The following is a 26,753-nucleotide window of genomic DNA, read 5'->3' on the forward strand; positions in this document are numbered from 1 at the left end:
ACCAAATAAAAATAAGACTAAAGAGTGTGTGGTGTTTACTTTTACTCTGCTCCCACTGTATTTGTTTTGTGTGTGTAGGAAGGTCTGGCTTCTTTTTGAGTTTGAAGGTGGTCATGGGAGATGAGGAGAGATATTTCACAGAGCATTGCCTAATGTCTGCCCCTGTCCAAATATAGACTGAGGAAAAGTCTTCTAGCCAATTTGCTGGTTTTGGCATTATTTCAAATAGGTTTTCTTCAGACTTGAAAAGGGGGGATTTTTGAAAGTTTTTTTTAGAGAACCTGAAAGCACAGGAAAACACTGTGTTTCTGAGAAGAAAGGAAGGAAGGATAAGAGAACATGAACAAGACCAAGATTAGAAGAAAGAGATAATATTTAAAATGTAAGGAGTTCACTCCTGTTTCACCATTAATCTACAGCATTGTGCATACAAGAACCCAGAGCAGAAGGAAAGTATGATGTAACTTTTAATTGCCCCTCTACCTCTTTCTTCCAAAATAAAACCCAACCAAACAAACATGAGTTTTGTTAAAAGAGTCTAGGAAGAAATGGGTGTTTCAGATACTCTGAGACATTATGCGTGTACAAAGTGTCAGCTACAATTTTGCATTAAGGTTAAGTGACATAAATACAGAAATAAGCAGAATAAACACACTCTCCAGACCTTGCACATAACATGAAATCCCAGACATTCTTAGTTCTTGTTATACACAACGGTGTGTCTTCTCACTGGAGAGGAGACAGGGTACAAGCAGTACTGCAGCACTCAGAGAAGCTGCTGATTCTCTTTAATATCTTTTCTAGTCAGAGTGTTGTAACTGATCAGTTTAATGTGCTTGGAGAAGAATTTTCAAAAATGATGTTAGGTGCATAGGACATTTTTACGTGAAAAGCAGAAGAGCTTATTTTTGGCAGACAGGAGAGGAGCAAGAATAAATTGCTTTAGCTTTGTCCTAAATACATTAACTAGCTAGAGAGATGAAGAAAATGACAAGAGCAAAAATTGCAAGGGCTGTACCTAAGTGTTACAAATTTTGTGGCAGTCAGCCAGAAAAACAGCATCCACGGCTGTCACAAGAGCACAAGGGAACAAAGAAGACTTTTTGGTTGAAGAGAGATATTATAGGGCCAGGAATAAAGAGCTTAGGAAGGAGCTGAAAATGAAAACTTAACCCACACAAAATGGGGACAATGGAGAGTTGAGTGTTCAAAGAAGGTACATTCAGAGCCAAACGGAGTACAATGATCAGTGGAAACCTCAAAGGCGTTGTGTGTCTGGGGTTTCTTAGTGAGTGCCCTGGTCTCATGCTTTGGGACAGATTCAGAGGTGATGTGGAAGTCAGGCAGCAGTAAGTGGGTAGAAGGAATTCAGTGCCCAACTTTGAAGCCTAGAAAGTGCAAGTTAAATAATGGTATGTCCTTCTATCCATCCCATCTCTTTAATACATTTTACTTCTAGGTCCTCTGTGTATGTGGCTAACTTGACCTCCTAACACCTAGAGCATGAAAATTAGCTGTTACTTGGAAGGAATATTAGTTGTACATACATATGTAACTACATGGTAGTGGGAAGTGTATAGTGATATGTTGAAACTTTTATTTCTTGAACATAGCTTCAAAATGAAAGAAATAGCTTGTTAGTGTTGAACTACTATTGGGGGATCTTATTCTGGGAATCAAACTCTAAATACAGACTTATGGGTAGAATTTTTAAACTGTGATTTTAAAGAATATTAAGGTTTAGGGATGAAATTTACACTGTAGTATTTAATGCTTTTTTTAATCCATGAAAGCTTAATAATTTAACACAAGGGAAAAAGTTAATACCAAGAATTATCTTTCTCTGTCAAATATTTCAAGTCTTATTTTAATAGATTATTAAAAATACTTTGAACTATTTGCTTATGATTTAAAAAAAAAAAAAAAAAAAAAAAAATTTAAGGCACTGCTATCTGACCTGGAGTCTCTAGCTAAAAAGCAAGCTGGTGATACGAATGAGGGCAAAAAGAGCAAAACTGCAAAACTGCCAGGCATGGACAAGTTCCATACACAGTGACAGTACTATGACAAGATTTTTTTTTTAAACTACGTCTGATCTCTTTGTTTTCACAGCTTCTCCAAAAGACAATGGAAATTCAATCATGTGTGATGCTAGAACCAGAAGTCAAAATTTTGATTTAAAGCAATAATGAAATAAATATATTATCACCATGTTTACTTGACTGTTTGGTACCAAAATGTAAACTAAGGCACATATGCTAGGATCTGGATGGATCAAAGAAACATACAGAAGGACCTACACATCTACTTTTTTGTCTGTAGCCAAAGATAGATAGATAGATAAACAGTTAGATAGATACACAGACAGATTCACATGTGCACCCCCACCCCCACCCCACCCCCAAGATGTCTGGGATGGCAAGTGGTATAACTGCCCAGCTTTTTTTCCTATTTCTTATATTTTTATTTATGCAAAATTTTTTCTTTCTCTGGTCAGAAAACTTCAACCTGTTTGGCTGGCAGAATGTGCAATGTCCTCATAATGATAACAAAAATTATAATAAAAATCAGTATCAGATTTTATTACAGGTAGGCAGAAAAGGGGAAGAAATACATCACTAAGCTTCACCCAGACATTATCTAAGCAGTTCTGGCAAAAATGGTATAAACCCATCTTTACTCTCCATTGCATCCAAATAAGATTGCCAGAAAATGAATTAATTTATTGTTTCAGTTGAGGAATGTTTAATGTAGAATCCTTGTAGGGAATCATCAGTCTAGTTGCAAAACTAGGTCACCAAAATTTACCAGTTTGACTTTAAATGGCAAGAAATAATTCATGTATGTAGACCATGCATCAGTAGTATAAGTTTCTAAGGAGGTTTGTTTTACAATTGAATAGGTGTTGCTTTAGTCAATGCCAGACACTAAGGGATCCGGCTTCCTGAACAAAATTTTGCAACCTTATATTGATTTCAGTCAGTTTTGCCTCTTCAATAGTCTTATATGCAATAGCAATAGCAAATGCATTGTTGATGGAGCTGATGTACGTCAATGTCAGAAGTGTATTTTTTATGCAGACAGATATATTTCACAGTGGAGCCACTTTTTTACTGAAGTAAAAGTAGGACTTTTTTGTATCTCAAGTTTCAGGATGTAATAGGGTACTCCTATGCTGCCAACTCTTTCTCATTTTAAAATTGAACAAAAGTCTTCTCCAGTCTGCCTACAGGTTTGGAGTCCACTTTTACTAAATCTGAACAGAAGTAACAGCTCCATATGTTTGCTTTCGTTCATTTATTCATGAGCCCCTGAAGAGCTGTCATTTGTAGGGCCCTTGCACTATTTTATAGAAAGGTGATTTGGTGTGTCAAGCACGTCATCATTAGAAATATTTGTCATTTTAGTACCACATATATACATTTTGTATTCAAAAAATGGGAAGTCTGAAAAGCAGAGCAGACAAGAAAGTAGTGATATTCTGGATGACTGAATGGATGTTCAGAAAAAGCCTCAGTGAAAAGAAGGTAGAAGGGAAAGGCAATTCAACAGTGCAAAGGTTATTTTCTTTGGAAGATTTTGTAGTTATTTTAAGTTCAAAACAGTGAGCAATTAGTCTGCGCTGGAGCTGGTGTTGATTTTAGGGCTGTTCTGATTACGACTGAGCACTTGCACATAGCTAACAAATGCATCTTCTTTTACTTCTGCAGTCCCTGCAATAATACCTCCCATTATACCCATCCACTTTTTTAGGAATCACTTCTTAACAGCCTTTCCTCTTGTAAGATAGAGGTGACACATGCATAAGGTCGCCTTATATTCTTGAGTTCTGCTCCCTCAATTATTTTGGACTTACATTGGCGTATGTCAGAAGAGTGAAGGAAAGAACAGTCAGCTTTCTGCTTTTTAATTGTCCAAATAAATTGTGGAGAGACAGAGAGATATTTCTGAAGTGTTCTTCTGGATGTGCCTTATCACTGCAAAAAAAATATTCATTATTTGTATCTGAGGTATCTTCTCATTTATAAGTAATGAGGAATACTTTTGGATCTAGGACAGTGAATTCTAAAGTTTGCTAAGTAAAGATACATTGTCCAGTAACTTTCTTCAACAGCAATAGAAATATTTCTGCCATTCAGGCAGTAAAGGTATAAGCATTAAGAAGTGAAGATCAGACTTCTATGCTGGTAATATGGATGCATTTCACTGTATGAACCACAGAAAATATTTCCACAGCAAATCAGCATTTCAACCTTTCAGGAATGGTATGCTATGACCTTTATAGCATATCTATTTTTTAGTGATTAGACATAAAGCTTTGCTGGGCAATCAAAAATAGTTTGAGCATGTTTTCTGAAAGATATTTTCCTTTTAAAGCCTGCTCTGTAATTAAACTTGAAAAAAAAAACAAAACCAAAAAAACAAACCCCGGTTGTAATTCTTACCACATTTTCTCTTCTGTGCTTTCTTTACGTAAAATGTTGTTACCATATAAATCATGTTATTGTGTTGTTATGCATCTACAAATTGGCCTTTTATTTCACTCTGATACTACAGCAAATCACCATCTAAAGTTAATTTCAAAAGATATAATTTTTGTGTACTCCTTCTGGCACTGAAATCTCAAATAAATGTAAGAGCGTGCCATGTAGGCAAAAGGCAATAAATAGGCAGAATTCATTTTTGCAGCTCTCTGAAGGCTGCAGATAAGACCATGGAACTGGCCCTTATGGACTGAAGAGGTAATAAAACTTGAATAAAACTTCATAGAAGAAAACTGAGCTATTCTATTCGAACTGTTTCAAGCTCTAACAAAAATCAAACGGGTAGGAAGCAGATAGAAGAGTATTCCCCAGTGGAGGACACAACAATGTTTCATTCTCTTTTGGTTGCTCTATGCCAAACTAGAATTTAATAGGTATATTACTTGCTATTTACCATGGTTAGTGATATCACTGAAAAAAAAGAGCAGAAAAAAATACGTTCTTCCCAGAAAAATGTATTCATTTTTATGTATGTTAGATGGAAATGAAGTGCTTTTAAATCTCAGTGGAACTGAAAGGGTGACATCTCACAAAGTTTCAGTTTATGTGTCTGAGAGATCTTCTGCTGTGTCTTATGGCCTGAGTCTCTATCTTCACAATAACCAGCTGCACTGTTTTAAGCTGAAGAGAATAGGTGACAAAGTTTCAGGAGGAAAAAAAGCGAATTAAGATTCAGGTGAAATACAGAAAGAAAAGGTCTAAAAGTACATCTTGAACTATCAATGCTCTTGCCCAAGCTAAAGCTGCGTTTCTGCTCTGTAAAGTGGTGGGACAGCAAATGTCTTCTTTTAGCTCCAAACCAGCATCATTCTGTCTTTTTTTTTTTTTTTCCTAGCTGTAAACCACCTGAATTATATCAAGCCAGCAATGAATACTCCATGATTTGCCAACTGCCACAGAACTGGAAAAAATAAGAGTCAGAACGCTCTAATGCTTAGCATTTACTGTCATTCATGGTTTAGTCTTTGTTTTTAATTGAAAAGTTTATTTCATTTATTTACTTGTTATACTTATAATGCAGTAATGGATTGTGGTGTTTTCTGAAACACAGTACTATCCAAGAATAGTTAGCAACTGGTAGATCTCGAAGGGTTCTGACATTTTTTTTTTTTTTTTACCTGAGATTATCCATGTCAGAGTGTAGTTCCAAGTGATATGCTATCTTCAACTTTGCAAACAGTTGTTCTGTATTAGTATTCTGTGGGGCAAGGAAAGAAGGGAGGGAGAGGGAACCCAAACTCTAACAGATACTTATTTGCATTAGGTTAAACATAATCAGAAATGAATTTAATTTGAAGGAACAGAGGAATGTAATAATATACTCTTGCAAAAAAATAAACTAGTTTTCAGCCAGACTTTTGCCTCAGCTAAATGCATATATATATATACAGTGCCACATGCTTGCATAATTTCATACCTGTTGACTAAAGTAATGAATGTGTTGACAAATACACTAACAGATACACAGCCCTTCTTACATGAAAACTTTTACTTCTGAAGGGATACTTAGTTGGATGTGGTCTTACTGTTCACTTTTTTATTTTACGAGCATGTGCCAGGCACCCGATAATTTGATTTTTTTTCCCTGTTTGCATTTGAACTGTGTGGTTCCACATCTTAAGAGTAGTATGAGTACCAAGCATTGCCTTTGGGTTACCGTGAAGCGTTGTGTGAATGGTTGTGTTGTATGTCATAGCTCTTATTAACTCTAGTGCCACTGCTAATGTTTTAATGTATGCATATATGTGCCTCGAGGGAGTAGTTTGTGTGTTTTACTTGCGTGATACACAAAAATACTCCCTTCTTTTTGCCTCTATTATAAATTAATACATGCCATCAGGGGACCTCTTACAACGTAAAATTGTCATTTTGTGAACGGTATGGATGACATCCCACGAAAGTGCAGCTGAGCAGCTACCCATCCTGTGAACAAAACAAAACTCTTTCCCTGCTAGCCCCTGGTGGCTTGCATTAATTTGCCATGAATGATTCACATTCCTTCATTGCAGTTATTATTGCTCCCCTCATCTTTTGTTTGCCAGTTTTGAGAGGCACACCCTCTGCCGTGGTGGAGCGCTCTCAGACAAAAACCTCGTTTTCCAGCCCCCCGGCAGGGCTCTCCGGCACCTGGCAATGCCGGTGTGTCCCTGCACCCGGCGGGGATGTCACACCTGCACAGGGAAGGACCCTTCTGGGTTCATCAACCTGCCGGTGCGTGATGTCCAAATTAGGGTTTCAACTGAGGAGCTAGTGGGTTAATCAGGATCCCACCTGATCAGGGCATGTGTTGGAGGGTGGATCAGTTGCCTGGCAACGACACCTGCCAAAACCAGAAGGTTTTGTGCTTCTGCTGATGCCTATGCCTGGTGCAGGCTCTTATCTTGTGAGAATTCAGGGAAGGGAGCCTGCTCATTTGCTGAGCCTCTGGGTCTGTCTTCTCCTGGCTGAAAGGACTGCAGGGCAAACATCAAAGGGTTTCCAAGTCTGACTCTGTAATTGTAAGGCTTCCAAAGTTCAGATGCTTACTTGAACTTTTTGAAGTCTCACTTTTGCCTTGTAGCCCAAGCAGGTTGTTCCCCACCCTCCCTCTGTTCTCCTGACCTGCATTCACATCCCTTCCTAAATCCAAACTACTTCCATTGACTAATATTTTTTTTTTTTTTTTTTTTCTCTGCAGGCCTCCCCTTATCTAATTTCTTCTAAACAGCTGACTGAAACCCCCCTCGATTTTGGTGACACTGGACCAGGAGAGATTTGACTCTCTGTCAGTCAGTCAGCGTTGCTCTGCTAGTAACCCAGTTCTGGGTTTGCTTTACCTTCTGCATCCCAGGATGCATTACTGTCCCAGAGAAAGAGCAGAGCACAAAGTTGAGGACAACTGACCTAATACAGACTACCAGTTGTGTTTGGCAGGTTTTTTTGAGAACTGAAAGGGAAATTCTGCTGTGGTTGTTTTGGAAGCTTAGCTGTTTCTCCAAAGGCCTTGCAAATCTGTGGAGTTTTGGAAGTGTCTGAGCTCTAGCCTGCAGCCAAACCTGGCTCTCTGTGAACGCTGGTAGAACTGTCATTAGGAAATCAACAAAACTCTATCTTGCTAGTTTGAGGCAACTCAGAGTTGCATAAATATGATCTTTGGCATGTTAATAGGTTTTATCACAAATACAGCATGTTAAGTATTTTCTGTTTATGCAAGCTATGCACTTTGGTTAAAAAGCCCTTCCTGTGGCACAATATGTTACTTTGCCAGTTTGTTTAATAAAAAAAAAAATAAATTAAAAAATCAGTATTACTTTGATTGTATTTCTGTGGTACTATCTGCATGCTTTGCTACACAAGAAAGATTTGAAAAAACCTAAGCATTTCTAAACATATGCTTGTATGTGTATACTTCCAGAAATATTTTTTAAATCCCCCTTCCATGACTCTTCCTTGTGTTCTGCAGCTTGGACACTTAGCTTTTACTGTTGTGTTAACGGCTTGTTCTGAACAGGAGTTCTCTAGCTAGACAGCACTTTTTTTTTCTCCATTTACTAGGAAAGAGAATGACAGGACACTGACATTTTTTTACTCATCTCTTTATGTACTGTGTCATCTGGAACTATTATATTGTGGCTTACTTATTTTTAACCGTAAAACTACTGTGATGCACAATGCTCTTCAGTAAGCCATGCAGGAAGAATCCTTTTCCAGACAAGCGTAATGGACACATGAGCAGGTAAGCCAAATGTCAGGACTCGGATTTTGCAGGTGTTGAAATAGCTTCTCATTTTTTGCATTTTAGTGAAACACAATATCCAGTACCGGGTGGGATAGCCAAATTGCACTATTGTACTGCATTTTGTTTCTAAGGCCAGTGTAGGCTATACTGTAATATCTTGCCTCTGATTCTGGTAAAATGAGTCCCTCAGATTCATTCTCTACTTTGTTGCATCTTAAGGCAATTTGCTGTAGAGTGATTAAATTGTCCCTTTGCGTGGGAACTGAGACTTCTTTGACAAGCTCTGGGCCTGTCATCCTGAGACCAGGTAACTAGTCTGGTTTTGATCTTTCAGAAAGACTGCTTCGGTGGTCAAGGCACTAGTCAGATTAGTTAATGTGATTTGTAAAAGGGGGAAACAGATTAGGATCAGGGACTCCATAAGGGAGGAGTTTATGGCAGAGGATATCAGAAGGTATATCATACAAAGAAATAAAGATGTCTCATTTTATTTGGAACGGGGCAATAGTGGAGGACAAAAATACATCCCCTGCATAATGTTGAAAAGGCTGCCTTGTGTTTAAAGGAGAGCCTGCTCATCTTTTAAGTGATCAAGGCATGAGGGTTTATGTTCACTGTCAGGCTAAATCTGTTACTTTGTATCAGAAAGCATTTGAATGCAATTTTTTATTTGTTAATTAAATTGCTGATGCAGCCAGTAAATGCACTTTAAAAATAGTACTACAGGGTGTAATGAGTTTCTAACCAGACAATAAAGCTGAGGAAAGCTGAAGTTCATTCTAATTTAATAGACATCATCCTTACTCCAACAGTATTTTCTTACAATTTCTCACCAAACTGCTGTTTACAAGTCTCTGTCCTAGTTGACTTTAACCACTGTATGAGATGCTAGGAGAACACTCCATGGGATAAGGTTTGCCAGGGGTTTGTTAAAGCGGTTGTATTCATGGATTCAGAAATCTGGGGCAGTGGGACTCTAGGAGGTGCATGGGCAGCATAGTGATGGAAATACATCTTTCCTCTGCTGACATGCTTGTCACCTTGCATATCAGCTTTGTATTAGAGTAGAAGTCAGAAGAAATTGCACAACACACCTGATACTTAAAAAGTCTTTTTAGCTATTTATGCTATAGCCAAGTCTGTGTGTGTGTGTATAAATATACAAGTATGAAAGCATATATATCTATTTGCACATACAGATCTATGTGCACACCTTTTTTTTTTTCTTTTTTTTTTTTTTTTTTTTTTTCACTTAAACAACATAGTCTAACAACATGCCAGACAACCCCAAATGCTAAGGTCCATGCTCAGGTCCTAGAAAATGATGCTGTTTGCAGAATGGACCAAAGCGTAGTACAGGCAACACAGAATCACAGAATGGTTGAGGCTGGAAGGGATCTCTGAAGATCAAGTGAGTCACCTAGAGATGGTTTCCCAGGACCATGTCCAGATGACTTTTGAATATCTCCAGGGCTGGAGATTCCACCACGTCCCTGGGCAACCTGTGCCAGTGCTTGGTCAGCCACACAAAGAAAAAGTGTTTCTTGATGTTCAGAGGGAAGGGGTCTGAGGGAAGGATCCCTTGACCTGCTGGCAATACTTTGTGTAACACAGCCCTGGATACCATTCAACATTTTTGCAGCAAGGGCACCTTGTTGACACATGCTGGTTCCACCAGAACCCCAGGTCCTCTTCTGTAGAGCTGCTTCCCAATATGTTTTCATATCACCTGCTCCTTAGAGACCTAGAACTCACAGGGGATGCTGCTTTGTCTAGACTGGGATGTTGAACTTGCACCCTAGTCACTTCTTACCTATTTGCCTTCTGAACAGGTAGTGGGGAGGAGAATGGTTTTGGCTTGACTGCTTTGGGCCCTATATTAGATGTCTTTTAATTAGATTTCTAATTAGATTGCTTAAACATACATGTTCTGTGAGCTGTCATGTGAAAATAGACTCCTTTTATGCTTCTGGATTTTAAGAGGAAAGAGTCCGATGTTCCTACTGCTGCTCCGTTGTTCAGTACGGATGACAAAGTAGTGGAAAAAAATGTTTCATATATGCTTATGATGGGAATCTTCTTCTCCCTCTCTCTGAACATGTAATAATGCACTATCATATTGGATGTAGCAAACTCATGGTAACTTGAATCCTGACTCTTTTTCAGGAAGAAGTCCTAATAAAAAAATTAGGATTTGGTCCTCTAAACCACAGCATGTGTTCTTACATGAGGGTCATATCTGAAGGCAACCGCACTGCCCTGACAGCTGCAGAATGTGCCTAATGATAGAGTTTGGTACAGTTATTAGGGATTATGAAGCTTGGTTTTACCTACAGCACTATAGAAGGTCTTATGTATGCAGTAAAATTGTTGTGCCTCAGGGTAATGAAAGTGTGAACACTGGTAATAGCTTGAGTATGTTATTTGCAACATAATAGTTTTATGTCATTGTTAACTTAAAATGGTTTGGACCTGAATTCTTAGCACTCTTATTTAACTTTTATGTAATGTATACTAATGCTCTCTAATTCTCTTCATATAATCTGAGGTTGAGGAAACAAATTCCACAAGAGAACTAACTACAGAGTATTTAGCAGCCAGTCAGAAACCTGACCTGAATATTATTTGCATTTAAATATTGTAAAGCATACACAATTGGAGTACAAGAGAATTCTTGAATTAGAGAATTTAAACTCTGTAGGCTTTTAGGCTCATTTCTGCTAACCATGAAATAGGGTGCCAGGAGCCTTATCAATGGGCATAGCGGCATGTCTTCATTTGTCTTCAATTTTAACACTTGGAAACACATGTTGGAACAATGTGTCCTTTAAAGCTGGGTGAAATACTCAGTGCTCACTCTCCCAGGAGCCAGACATGGAAACAGAAACCTGCTTTGTGCTAATTTTGGACAGGGATTTCAACGGAGACCTCCCACTCTCGATGAACTGAGATGAACTCCCGAGCAGTCTCTGGGTTCGGTGAGGTGGGGCTCTTTCAATACTTTCTTTGGGGTCTGTGCCACTTCGCATAGAAACTAAAGAGTCATTAAACATCTCTAAAAAGTGACTCCCTAGGGTGTCTCTCAACTGCTGATTAGGACACTTACCTCCAGCTGCTGGGGTGGTTCTTTATGCAAGGGGGAAAGTGTTGCCTAAGGCATCTGTCACCCAGTGGAGAAGGTACGGGGACCTGGGGCTCCCATAGCCTGGGTTGGCAGGCAGAGGTTTACAGAGGGAATTACGGAGAGGAAGAAGGTGTAAGTATTTGCCCCCCAAGGGACCCACGTGCTTCGTCACAGGTGTGCTGTAGCTGGAGGTAGCAGCATCCTCTTTGCTGTTGCTGGGGCTGCGGTGCAGGCACCCCCCAGCACACCAACACGCACATCAGGTGGGTGGGCAAAGGTCCCTGCGCCACTGCCTCTTCCTCAGCTGACTCCTGCTTTTCCTCTTTGCTGTCCAGGGTGAAATGTTTCAGTCAGAGTCCAGCAGGACATTCCAGGCTACATGAAATGCTTCCTGCCTCTGCTGTCTTTCATTAATGCAAGAAAAAAAGAGAAAATTTAAATTCAGCCTGGATTGAAGCTTTTTTGTTGTTGTTTCTTCTTTCACTTCATCTGTTCAGCTGAGAAATCAATTATTTGCACAGCCTCAGTATCAGGAGAGAGATCTTCTATTACCATTTCCTATACTGAAGAGCTTATTATGACTACATAGGGGTTATTGTATTCAAAAGCAAAGGGATTATAAATATCTCAATGTCTTCTATAGCTGCTAGTAATTAATTTTGTTTCCAGCTATGTTACAACCACTGAAGTTCATGTTTAGGTTACAACATTCCTTGTGTGAATGTTTGCTTCTAATTAATAGAAGGATGTGCTGGGCTTGTCCTTCCACAGTGTAGACCCTAAACCTAGAAGAAATAGGTTACAGTAATGGAAGAGCTCTTTCCTGTGAGAAATGTGGCTGGAGTTCCTTGACTTCCATACTACTAACCGAAGATACAAATGCTTGGGGTTTTTTGTCCTGCAGGCTGTATTAAGTAACTTTGTTTTACCCTGCAGAAAATGCAGCCCCTGACTTTTGTCAGCTGTCTGTATTTTTTCCAAGACAGCAAAGAAATAGCTGCTAACAAGCAAGCAGCACCATAGTTAAAATTCAATGTAGATGATAGCTGGAAACATGCTGAGGGTAAAAGGGCTGCAGCCACTTCAGTTTGCTGTTCCATAACAAACTACAGAGCTTCTAACAGGACCAAATGTCCTGGCTCTTCTCCCCCACTGTGGAAATGCTCTCTCCCTCCTTTCCCTCCCTTTCTGTAGGGATGAGAAAAACTCGATGCAATCTAAACATTTGCTGATATCATCTGTCAGAAATAATCCCTAAAAAAATATTAAAGGAGACGGGAGAACAGCAAACCTCAAACCAGTGTTTAGGTCATAAAGGCCAAAGGCATTTGTGTTTGTTTCAAGATAGTCGAGACCAGAGTGGAGGTCTGGTATTTTGCTGGTGACCGCTGAAGAAGAGGGATTTGGCTGCTGGCAGAACATAAAGCAAAGCTGACAACAAAGCTTTCCTTTCATGCTATCCAAATGAACACATTTCTAATCTGAAATTCAAATACTTGACAACAGAGAGCCTGTGAGCTGGGCTTTGAATAGGAAATTGCTTCATGGTTTTAGCATAATGAATTAGGCAGTTAGAGTAAATCCATTTAGAAGGCATAGAATGCTTTCACATGCCTTGTAAAAGCTAAAAACCCCTACTAATTTCCTAAATTTCTCATGACTTGCAAAAATGTCTAAATGTTCTGTGCAAATGTGGTTGTGCATGTTTTGTTTGGCTTATTGCAGCTATGTAGTTTCGCTCTTCTATTTTACAACACACTGATTATTTAGATAAGATTGTACCTTAATTAAATGCCATAAATAACAGCTAGGACATTCTTTGAAAACTAGCACTCTCACCAATAACGAGAGTACATTAATTAGTCCTGACACTCTGTTCTTGTCAATTACTATTACACTTTCTGGAGACGCAGCATTAGGCTGAGACAACAGCCAGGGTGGAGTCACACCAAGAAAATCAATAGAGGGATTCTCTGAACTGTTAACTGTATACTGACAAGATGCAGCTTCCGTCTCATGTTTTGGACAACAGCAGACCCATTCTACATGGCAGCCTTCATAACCCTTCAAGGAGGCTGAACAGAGGCAGTGTTACAGGTAGCATAAGGAGAGATGCTGTGACAGGATGTAGAGGAGCTGTTGTTTCTTTTTTGCATATGCCTGACCTTGGAAATCATTTGTCAGGCCTCCTGGGAATATGATTTTCCTTTCTTCTGTGCTTTGCTTAAGCAAACAATTGCAAATAGTACCACTTGGAAAGCCAAGGTTAAATGCATTCCAGTCGTGTTTGTCAAAAGAAGCTTCCTCTTTTCTTTTCTTTTCTTTTCTTTTCTTTTCTTTTCTTTTCTTTTCTTTTCTTTTCTTTTCTTTTCTTTTCTTTTCTTTTCTTTTCTTTTCTTTTCTTTTCTTTTCTTTTCTTTTCTTTTCTTTTCTTTTCTTTTCTTTTCTTTTCTTTTCTTTTCTTTTCTTTTCTTTTCTTTTCTTTTCTTTTCTTTTCTTTTCTTTTCTTTTCTTTTCTTTTCTTTTCTTTTCTTTTCTTTTCTTTTCTTTTCTTTTCTTTTCTCTCTCCTCTCCTCTCCTCTCCTCTCCTCTCCTCTCCTCTCCTCTCCTCTCCTCTCCTCTCCTCTCCTCTCCTCTCCTCTCCTCTCCTCTCCTCTCTTCTCCTCTCCTCTCCTCTCCTCTCCCTTTTTCTTCTTTTTCTTTTTCTTTTTCTTTTTCTTTTTCTTTTTCTTTTTCTTTTCCTTTTCCTTTTCCTTTTCCTTTTCCTTTTCCTTTTTTTTTTTGTAATAAACCTCAGCATTTTATTAATATTTTGGAGAAAATGTTTAAATTCCTGTTTTTGAGATTCTGTTCTGCTGCAATGGCTAAGCCAGAGAAGACACACTGAGTGTATAGGCAACTGCATAATGGCTTTTCAACAAATGCATACAAACAGATAATAAGGCATGACATTTGTGCATTCAGAAACTTAGTAGGCATCACAGCAAACCCACTTTTTTCCCATGGAAACAAGCTGAGTAAATAAATGGATTTTATTTTAACACATCATTTTTAACTTTGCCATCAGAGATGCCATGGAACAATGAAATAGTTCTTTGAGTTGGCATACTAATAAAAGAATTATGATGGATTATTTTACAAAGAGTTTTTTAATCATTAATGAGTGTCAAGCACCTAATTAATGTTTACAGTTAGGAATGTAAAGGAAATCTGTCCTCACTTTCTCACAGCTGCTAAAATATGAATAGGTCTTTTTAGGTCCTTGGAGATGCATACTGAATATATGTATACAAGCATCTGAACGTATGCATGATGAATTAAACAGAGAAACACTGACATTTAAATGCATTAAAACTATACTGAGTTGAAATAATAATTATCACCACCAGCACAATATAAATATTTAAAGCTACTGTACCAATGCAGTAGTCACAGAGGCACCAGGCTGAATTTATCAAAACTCAGTTCTGAATGGCACCTCTAGCAAAATAATGGTTATGGAAAGAAGGCATCTTCAAATCATTAATATGGAGGAAAATTTAAGCCTGCATTATAGGCTTGCTCTTAGGTGCCAACACAAACAATAGGGTTCCATATCAAGACATACAAGGATGGAGTAAACATCAAGCAATGCAGCCAAGATCTGCCCCACTGCAAGATATTTTACTGCTTGAATTACTCCACTGATCAGAGAGAGGTATTCACATTTTTCCATTCAAGAATTAGCTGAGAGGAAAACAACATTTTTTTTTTATTTTTAACTTGTCCAAGAGCATGTTTTTTCACACAGCATTGTATACTATGTAGGAAACAAAAGCAATATTCTGTGAAAGAATTAAAGATGGAGATATATATATATATATATTTAAACTCTTAAATTAGAGCAAGATGTCCAAACTAGTTATTGGTGAACTATAAAGATACTTGTGTTGTGCCAGTGCAAAAAAAGTTTTTCATTGATTTTCACCAAGTGCCATTCTTTGTGATTGTATGCTCATGCCAAAATCTCACTAAAATTTATGAAATTATTTCATGGGCAAGGAGAATTTTGCCTGCACATGGACATGGGATTGAGTCCAGGCTGTTATGCCCTAATTAAATATAAAGTTCTCTGAGGAGCGAGGGAGTTGTTTAAAGATGAGGTAAAAAGTGATTAAAATACTAAAAGCTTAGTTTAAAAGAAGGGTATCATTTTATTGGATGAGATAAATGTATTCTTCTTAGAAATAACTCTTTGGATGAGAACTGATGGCTAAGTACTATTTCAGGAAGAAAGAGCGAGACAAACCAGCCACACTTACTGATTGCTATCAAAAAATAATAACTGATTTCTGACATCTTAACTCTAGGTTCTTGGTCAGCTTTTAATTAGCTTACTGTATCAAAACATTGTTTATTTTCCTTTGTTTCTTGCTTGCACAGTGTGAAAAAGTGAAGAAAGGAAACAGATTACAGTCTTTCCCTTCCATCTGAGAGAAATCTCTCTTCTGCTCTAGTTTATAAATTATTGTAGTAAAATTGCTGTGTAAAACTGCCAGCAACAGCGTCTAAAGTGCATGACTCCTCTTACACTACCTAAATCAAAGTATTGTATTTTGGAGATGCCTAAGAAGCCCCAGGTTTGTGCATGGTACAGCCCTGTAGTTCTGTGTAGTATAACAATGTAGCTCTTCTCCCTGGAAGATCTGGGTTGCACTGCCTAAAGGCAGAGTGTAAAATTTGAAGTCCAGCAAAGGCTTTTAGCCAAATTTCTGTCATCTTGATCCTGCCCCTCTCTGAAGCGCAAATTACGCCCCTTCTTTCTTTGTAATGATGTTGGATAATGTTGGGAAGAGGGAGAAGCTATTTAAATTGGGACATATGTCCAGGTTAATTAAAAGTTATCAGTGATGACCAGGAGCTCACAGGGTTTGTACCGCAGTCTAGAGCAAAACGTGGCTCCTGCCTCCAACGTATTTTGCTTCTTAAGGCTTATGAAAGACTGTGATGGTACAGCTGTTTCACGCGGCACCTGCACTGGGAGAAACTTCTCTCAGCTGAATGTGGTGCCTTAGGCCCCTTTCACAATGATGTGGTCCATTTATGCATGAAAAGATAAGATGCTACCTTTCACAAATACAAGCTTCAACATTTGATCTCAAGTCACTCATCTCATTTCACAGGTAAGACAGAATTGCACATATTCTTTCATAAATGTGAAACATGCAAATATTTTCATTATTAAATTTTCACTGCTAGATTTTCTCTCTGAAGAAATGTCTCCAAACCAAAGAAACAGGTGTGTTTTATATAAGTTGACTACAGTGACTTTTAATGTTGCAATGTGAAGACTTTTGGCAGAAATATGTGCTAGAATAAGTCATGGATAAAAGCTTAAAAATATCATAAAGTGATTTAATACACACAATGTATTGAAAGCAAATCCTCAGAAACTGTGTCTCAAGCAGGAAATAAAAAATTTATCTGTCTTATCAAAGATTCAAAATAGAAGGTGAATTTAAATTGCAGTGACCAGCTTTCTTCTTTTACTTGACCCTATATGTATTAGAAAATAGTTGATCTCATTTCTTCTGCTGATCCACACAAATGCAACCAGCTGTTAACCTTAAGTTTAAATTCTTTTATGTTGCATTTAGGTTTCAGAATTATTATATGGGAAAGGAAGATCCTTAAACGCAATCTATCCTGTGAGTGAAATATGAGCAGAGTTGAAATGCACTTTGATTACACTAAGGTACTGAAGCAGGTTGAAATGAGATTCAATAAAACAACTTTTTCAGCAAATTCAGTGCAGTGATGAACCAGTGCTTTCTCAAACTGATTAATTTGTTGAAGGGAACACTCTTACTGTCTGCTAATTGTCAGATATGTCTAATTGCTTGGAAATCAAATACTTTCTGTACCAGAGAAAGATTCAGGAAATGCTATTAGATAATTAAAGCATAAAGGTTATACACAAATGTCAAATCAATAAGGACAGTAAACATGGTTTATCAACCACGCCAAGTACATTTTTTCAATTGCAAAATGTAAATAGGTTTAGAATAGAGCGGTCTGGTGGGATGATGGATAGGATACCCCTAACAGTTTAATTAACTCCAGTTTCCTACATGTTAAAGGTTTCTTCAGTCCACTGGCTTATGTAACAAACCCTCTTAGGATTTCATTAGCCGTTGCTCAATATGAAGTGCAGGATGCTGTCTTCAGGGGTTACATTTTGCCCTGCCCTTCTGCTGAGCTAAAAGTCTTATCAAAATACTATCTCTATTTTCTCTGCAAATATGCAAGTATTTTAAAGTATCAGCTGAGGATTTTGATTTGGTATTTTGCTTTTTATTATTAGAAAATAAATGGCAACAACGTCTAACAATGAAACACAAATGCTTCTTTAACTGCATATATCAATTTTATACTAAGAGGCTACTGTATTGGTTCAATTATTGATGTAAATTTTCTCCCTAAAACCTGGGCTTAAATTTAACTCAGTTCTTCCAACTTTTGGGGTTTTTTTTTGTTTTTTTCTTTTTTTTTCTTTTTTTTTCCCAGGGATTTGGATGCTTTATGGTTGATAGCAGCAAGAAAAATTGCTTTTGTTTTGCAGCTCAGAAGATGTGCTTAAAAGAGAATCCACACTTGGAGTTGCAATAAAATTAAGTTTTTTCTTTTTTTTTTCTTCATAGCACAAGAGTGGTTTTCGTTACACCTTTTTGTCTGATAAAGGATATTCACATGTTCTATTTTAAATGAATGACTTCTTCCAGTCTGAAAGCAAGGATTCTGAAGCCAGGGCAGCCTTTTCTAGCTGTGTCTACTAAGGATGGTTTTTTTATCACTATAGAAAGGAAAACATAAATCAGCTTGTATTCAATGTGGCTTTGGGCAATTAAATTTATCATTAGTAAATAAAAGGGTTATTTAACCTTTAACCTTAACAGAATAGCTTTATTTTAAGTTTAGAACAGAGAAAACCTTTTTATTTAAAACAAAATACCATCTAGTTTTTCATGTTGCCCATTTAAGGCTATAACACAGGGAAACATCACATGCAACCTCAGTTAATAAAGATCTATTTGCTTACAGAAGCAGGTTTAATAATGCTCATTAACACCATTTTCTAAAGTTCCTATGGGAAATGTTATCAAGCTCTCTGTTAAGGACTTATTTAAATTAGCAACTGCTGACCTACCTTGTACCTATGTACACTATGAGCAAGTGTATTTTGATTCTGTAATCAGAATTGGTTTAAGATGAATATATGACAACTGTATTTCATGTGCTTTGGAAATGAATTCCAAAAATATCCACTATCAGTGCATTTTAAAACTACTCTTTTAAGATGCATCTTACTGTCTCCAGACTGAGTCAGACATGCATGACTATCCTTATAAACAATGATTTAGAGGAAGAAATTCAACACTGGAGATTTGCTGCTTCCATTTCTCAATAATTTTGTGCTTTCCTTGCCCTCTGCCGTGTTATCAGTCATCCATGTCCCAGGGGAAATACTACAGGCTTGAGGTTAAATTAAGGTTATATCTCCAGTGATTGTCTTCAGCAAACCCTGTACGTTCCCAAACAAAACTTATCTGCATTGAATGCAGCCTTAAATGCCATGGGACAATAGAGACAGCTTTCTTCCTTGTTGACATGAGTGCTAAGATTAATATAGGATAGTGTTTGAAAGGGAGAAAAAGTAACTGAGCTTAAAAATAAATTGTACATATATTAACCTGTTAATCAGAACTGTGCTCTGAGGTAGAGATTAGTTTGGGAAAAACATTACCAGCCATCATCTGTTACCTGAGAGAAAAATAATGCTGGACTCAGAAAGAAGTGTTGTTACTACATCTCTCTCATTTAGTTTTGCTAATTAAAAAATTAAGCCTTTTTGTGTGCTACATGTGGGTCACTGACACTTATTTCTGGATATAACTCAAGAAGGTCCCTGGCTCAAAAGATGGCATTATGTGGGCTTATCAAAGAAAAACAGCACAAAAGAATAAACTAATTCAATAGAAGGCTTTTCCCAGCTGCTCTTAGGTAAGGTGATAGAAAATTAGGCTTTCAGCAGTTGTATAGTTGTGTATGTGCTGAATGGCATGGACTAAGTGTTAGGTCATTATTGGGGTGAAGAACCTTGCAAGGAATGGACTTACATCATCTTTTAACAGGAAATGTTTTTAAGGAGCTGTGGGTAAGTGGTTAACCATAAGGCTAGTAGGAGTGCCCTTGAGGGCTGCTTCTCCACATGCCTGCAAGGATGGGTTTGTCATGGGGGACAGAGCTTTCTGGGGAGCAGGAGTCTTCCCAGGGACAAGCAGCAGCAGCAGCAGTCTGACTCGCTGCTCTGGCTCCACAGTGCTGGAGCTGCCACATTTGTTTCTGCTGCCTGGAAAAATGGGCACAGGGTGGCCCCTTCGCAGCTGTCAGTCTGGGTTAGCAGTGAATGTCAGGGGTGGACCCTGAGGGATGAGTAGAATATATTTTAACAAAGGATTTACTTGTTTAGCTCAAGTTAAGAATAAAATTACAAGGTTTCATGTGCCAGAATCAAATCCAAAATCTATCATTGCTGACCTACAAGGTGAGTTTGAAACTGGGCTTGATACAGTGCCACATTTTGACTCAGTGTAAATTCTGTTTACTTTTGAAATAAAAATTTACCTCCTTCACAAGCTAAAAGATATCACAGAATCACAGGATGATTGAGGTTGGAAGGGACCTGTGGAGGTCATCTGGTCCAACCCCCCAGCTCAAGTGGATCCATCAAAACTGTTTTTGCAGGACCATGGCTAGATGGCTTTTGAATATCTTCAGGGATGGAGATTCCACCACCTCTGAGCAACCTGTGCCAGTACGCGTTCACCCTCCAAATTACTGGCCTCCAACTAGACTTTATGCCATTGATCACCACCCTCTGGGCCCAGCTGTTCAGCCAGTTCTCCATCCACATCACTGCTCATCCAGCCCATACTTCAACAGCTTATCTGTGAGGATCTTATGGGAGACGAAGGCCTCACTGAAGTCTAGGTATACAATATCCATTGTTCTCCCTTCATCTATAAGTCCAGTCATTTCACTGAAGAAGTTTATCAACTTGGTCAAGCATGAATTCCCCTTAGTAAAGCCAGGCTGACTACTCCTGATGACTTTCTTGACCTTCATGTGCTTGGAAATGGTTTCCAGGGTTAGCTGCTCCATCACCTTCCCAGGGATCAAGGTGAGGCTGACCAGCCTGTAGTTGCCTGGGTCCTCCTTCCTGCCCTTCTTGAAGATAGGAGTGACTTCTGCTTTCCTACAGTTTCTGAGCACTTCTACCACTTTCCATGATCGACCAAAGATTATTGAGAGTGGCCTCACAATGATATGTGCCCGCTCCGTCAGCACTCATGGGTGCATCCCATCAAGGCCCATGAACTTATGTATGCCCAGTTTGCTGAAGTATTCTCTGACCTGGTCCTCTTCCACCAGGGGTACATATTCCTTACTTTATAAATGGTAAATTCTAAAAATTTGCAATAAACAACTGTTTGGTTTTTTTTAAACAGGAAGGAACTGTCATTCCCTTCAATGTACTGTTATTGCAATGTTGCTGCATTATGGCATTTAAATTTTAAATATTTGGCTCTTTCAAAACCAGTAATAATTATGCCTTTTTTTGTCCAGCTGAAAGATCGCTGCAGTGGGTTGATCCTGGCGGGTTGCCAGGTGCCCACCAAAGCTTCTGTATCACTCTACCTCCTCAGCTGGACAGAGGAGAGAAAATATAACAGAAAGCTTGTGGGTTGAGATAGACAGGGAGATCACTCAGCGATTATTATCATGGGCAAAATAGACTCGACTTGAGGAAAAACAAGAAATAAACCTAAATCTTAAAACACCTTCCCCTCACCTATCCCTTCTTCCTGGGCACAGCTTCACTCCCAAATGCTCTATCTCCTCCCCACCAGCAACGCAGGAGGATGGGGAATAGGGGTTGAGGTCAGTTCATCACACATTGTCCTGCTCCTTCCTCCTCAGGGGGAGGACTCATCACTCTTCCCCTGCTCCAGCATGGGGTCCCTCCCATGGAAGACACTCCTCCATGAGCTCTTCCCATGGGCTGCAGTTCTTCATGAACTGCTCCAATGCGAGTCCTTTCCACAGGCAGCAGTCTTTCAGGAACAGACTGCTCCAGAGTGGGTCCCCAGTGGGATCACAAGTCCTGCCGAAAAACCTGCTCCATCATGGCGTCCTCCCTCCACGGGACCACAGGTCCTGCCAGGAGCCTGCTCCAGCGCACGTTTCCCACGGGATCATAGCCTCCTTTGGGAAACCACCTGCTCCAGTGTGGGGTTCTCCCTGGGCTGCAGGTGGAGATCTGCTCCACCGTGGACCTCCCTGGGCTGCAGGGGGACAGCCTGCCTCACCAGGGTCTTCACCACGGGCTGCAGGGGAATCTCTGCTCGGGCGCCTGGAGCACCTCCTCCCCCTCCTTCTGCACTGACCTGGGGGTCTGCAGGGTTCTTTCTCTTATATGGTCTCACTCCTCTCTCCGTCTGCTGTTTCTGTGCCCACTGCAACTTTTTTCTCTTCTTAAAACTGTTCTCCCAGAGGCACTACCACTACTGCTGATGGGCTCAGCCTTGTCTGGTGGCAGGTCCATCTTGGAGCCGGCTGGCATTGGCTCTGTCGGACACAGGAGAAGCTTCTGGCATCTTCTCACAGAAGCCACCCCTGTAACTCCCCTGTTACCAAAACCTTGCCACGCAAACCCAATACACTCACCTTGAAAGTAAATTGTTATAAAGGAAGCTATGATTATTTTTGAACAATGGCTGGGTTTCTTTCAGTCATCTTAAAGATATGGGTTTAGGGGTGGTAGAAAAAGGTGTGTGAATGTAGTGATCTGAAAAAGAAGCTTCCAAAGAGTAACAGTATTTGTATTTGCTACTTTATGTCCTCATCTATCCTGTCTTTGTGTAGATTACAGCTGTCTTTATAGTCTCACTTTATCAGTGCAAATGATATTACTTTCCCACTTACCACCTTTTTCTCACTGTTTAATGTTGGACATGTAACTCATACTAGCAATCTTGTCACTAAAGAATTTAGTGTGGAGATATCTGTGGGAGATACATTCACACCAGATCTGATTTATTTGAGATTTTTCTTCCTGTAGGTGGGAAGCAATATCTATTTTTTCTCCCAGCAAAATAATCAAAATGATCTGTGCTGCTGTATTTGAATAAAGTCTCAGATCAATGCCCATGTTTAACGGGGGGGGGGGAAGCATATTTGAATAAAATTACATATGAATACTTTAACATATTTTATACACATTTTCGTTTTTATGATCATACTGTCACCCTCCAGTAAATGATAGCAAAAGCTGAGGCATGGCAAGCTATGCTTTCACTGGAGAAATTAGTACTGCTGAGCTAGGATGTTATTTTACTGGAATTGGCTTATGTAGGGTGTGTGTTTGTTCCTTAGCAGAGGTGATCCCAAACCTGACTGCCCGGTTCCAGCAGAGCACTTGTGTTGGGGCAATAGGCTCAGCCAGGAGACTAAAATGCACAGAAAACTACCATATTTTTCCCAAGAAATGTGAATTGAAAAAATAATGATGGCTTGATATTTTTGTACAAACCAAAGACTGCTCACTTCTCTACAAAAAGAACTTGAAACACAATGTGTGACAGTGCCACCAGGTGCCCCCTGCAATAGCAATGTATTCAGACAGATGTATTTTAATTGAAGTAATCCATCTCAATCAACTGAGCTGAACAACTCAAAGATGTGTCATGAAATTATGTGGTGAAAATTCCTCAGCCTTTTTCCCCTGTATGCTTGCATTTTTTCACTGCTATGCAAACTAGGGTGTGCTTTTTATTCTATCAGTAAAGAATTTGTCCATTCCTGGGACCAAACCAGAGAAGTTCTTGTCAACATAATGGGTATTATTAGAACAATTAGCAAAATTTTCTCATGGTAAATTTTTTCTGATGTATGGAACTACACAAATACCTTAAATTACATTAAATAAATTTCTATGAGAGCTTGTTATCATAATACCATCACCTCTGTCATGTCTTAAATTGCCATCTGTATTATAACAATAGCAGTAGAGAGTGATAAAATACATTTGATCCACAATAAGACCTTGTTTAATAAAAATAACCATTTTCTCATTCCTTGACTTTTGCTACAGGATCCATGTGCAGCCACCTACTTCTTTACAATCTTCTGAGGTTCTCACAGTTTATCTGGCTGATCACATTATAAAGAAGGATGGTCTTTGTGTGGTTTTCAGTTCTGTTGCTCTTCATGAACAGAAGAACCTTTGACATCTCTCTGCTCAGCCCCTCTGTTTAAAGCACTTGCTGCTTTTGCAGCTGCAAAGGTTATTGACTTACAACAGTAAATCAAACTGCAGCATGATCATTTGAGAAGTGCTGTTTGTTAAGCTGTAAATGCCAGAGAGCAAATGGATCCACCCGATTCCTTGATGGTCTGTGCAGCATATTGCTTTACTTCCTCTCATTGCCAAAACTTTTACCTCAGTAGTGCTGATTTGAGGAAAATGTGAGGTTTATCTTGATAAGAATGATGTTGTCTGTAACCTCAGTGTATGCCAGAGCATCATTCAAAACATGATGGTCAGATTTTGGCTAGGAGTAATTGTTAATGGACTTAGGTGTGTCCTGTTCTGTGCCTGCCTGCAGTGTTTTTTAACAGAGACAAAGACAGTGTGTAGCAGGTTGGTTTTTCTATGTCATCTCAGTGGGTTTTAAAATGAAGTCATCTGACTATCAGTTTTGAAATTTTGGAAGGACTGGAAACATATTTTTTGGTCCTGCTGCAGAACTGAAAGTCTCAAGTAATCACTGGCTTTGGCTGGCAGAACTGCTCTGAGATCTGACCTGAGATTTTTCATGAAGGAACGATGCCTTTGGCTTGCTTAAGTTAAAGAAGCGTATGCCACAGTGACAGGCTCCATCTCCAATTTAATTCTTATCACAGATTTTTTATTTTTCTTTCAATCTACTAAGGATATTTGTTTAAAAAACCAAAATAGTTTGTATAATGCCTTCTATGCTTAGCGTTTCATGTTTTTTCTGCTACTTGTTTTTACTGCAATACACACTAAATGAATATTTTCAACACCAGACTCAGGTAACTTCTCTTTACTTGCAAATATTTGAAAAATCAACGCTAACTGAAAAGAAGAATTCTGTTTTTTTGGTAGGTTTAGATTGTTTTTTGTAAAACTGTCATAAAAATGTTACATCCAGGACAGCTAGTATATCCATTTTGCCTTAACGATTATGACTGATACTGAACAAATGAATATTCTATGCATGGCAAAAAAAAAAAAAAAAAAAAGATTCCTGGAGCCAGAAAATGCCTTTCAAATAATAGCTTTTGGCAATTAGTGGCCTACTGAAGTTCATTTGTCATTAGTTTCTGATCCTAAAATTTACCCTGACAAGAAGTAGAAAACTGGCTGGTTTTTAGAAATGTAGGAGATCAGCATTGACCCACCAACTAGCCGTGATGAATGTTTGGTGTAATTGTGGTAATGTACAAAAATATTAACTGTCAAACTTGAATGAAGCTGTGATTGTGAAGTAATTTAAAAAGACACAGGGTTATTTCCAAGTCACCTCACATATTTGGAAAAGGAAAGGTTAACAAATTATTATAATTAGTATCTTCTTTTTATATTTGCATTTTTCAGTTATGAATAGTTTGCTAATAGCACATAAGTTACAACTTCAAAGTAAATGCTGCGTGAATAATTTCTGTCCCTGAAGAAACTGAAACTAGGCTTTCTCTCAGGGATATTAGTGACGTGAAATCACTTCCATATTATGTTAGGGCTACTATAACTGACTATTTCAATCTGAAGGTCACTAGTTTAAGAATAATTTTACCAGACACATTCTAGCAAATGGTATTAGCAAGTGCTATGCACGTTGATTTTAAGCCATGCTTGCCAAATGTTAAGGTAGAAACATATACAAGATATTGCTTGACTCATGCAGAAGGTAAAGATGTTCCAAATATATATTCTGCAAATAGATTATGCAACTCAGTCAATCAAATCACTTTAAATTAGATCAGTTTGATTATTGTATGGTCTTAAGTTAGATGGGTAAAAGTACATCTGTGTTTCTCTAGAGGCTTTCACTTTTTTTTCTGTTGAAGCTTTGTATGGCGCCAATGGGTTAACGTTTAAAATAATTGCAGAAAATAGTTATGTTTGTGTATATGAATGGCATGTCCACTTTTGCATATTCAGTTCATAAAAACTATGAATCTCTGTTGCTCTTTCTAAGGCAGTGACCACTAAGTGATGGTTTTTTCTGTGTTTTGAAAGAAGCAGTCTTTGTGTTTGGGTTATTTGTGCTCTTTTGTTGTTTAATATGAAACCCCACTTTTTTTTTCTTCCAGCTTCATGCTTTCACAAGTATTTTTGTCATAGGTAAATTAACATTTAAACAACTCTTACCCCAGATTCTCTTGGGTTTGTGTCTGTGTGAAAGGAAAAGTTTTAACAAGATACGTGACATAAGATCTGGTACAGAGCCATATGAAGATGAAGTGCAGCCAAGTCTTTTGAAGATGATAATGGAGAATTATTACTACTTTACTCTGAGACAGCTTTCCATGCTCTGTAGTGTCTATTTGTATTGCATAGTAACACAATATTCTGTTGACCAGAAATTTTTGTTCTCTGTTTAGAAGCTGCTGAAGCATTATAATATTTATCTGCAATGAAGATTACCTAGGGAGCTCTGACTAGGACTGGAAAATGCTTTGTGTAGCTTCTCCATATGTTGTCAGAAGGACTGTGAAGAGTAAATCACTAAGTGATATTGAGATTCTTTCCTCCACATAGCAAAACCCACTGCAGCTCTTCAGAAATCTTTCTGCCTTTTCTCTTTCCTATCCTTCCCACTTTCCACAATGTCACTTTTAACTAGTGAAGTCTTCCATGTAAGCTTTTTATGTGTCTGATTAGGTTATGTCCAAGGACATAATACAGGTTGACCCAATCAAACATTTGGGAAAACTTTGATTCTTCTAGTTTTACTCAGGCAATTCTCATATGCCTGTTGCTACTTGCATGACATCTTTAGTTTTTTATGTGCTCTATAATTGCACTTTGCTGCACATAAAATTGATCCTATTAGGTTCCAACTTGTAGGAGAGGAGAAGTAAGTTCAAGTGACTCCTGGCATGCAGGTTTTAAAAATAAAAACCACTAGTTCTGTTTGTTTATTTACTTACTAATTGGCTTGCACATCTTATTTAGAGTTGAAGACTAAATTTCTTTTGGGACCAATAATGCCAACATATAAGTATTAAAGCAGGACAA

Source organism: Accipiter gentilis, chromosome Z (genome assembly GCF_929443795.1).
Source record: "Accipiter gentilis chromosome Z, bAccGen1.1, whole genome shotgun sequence".
Lineage (NCBI taxonomy): Eukaryota > Metazoa > Chordata > Aves > Accipitriformes > Accipitridae > Astur > Astur gentilis.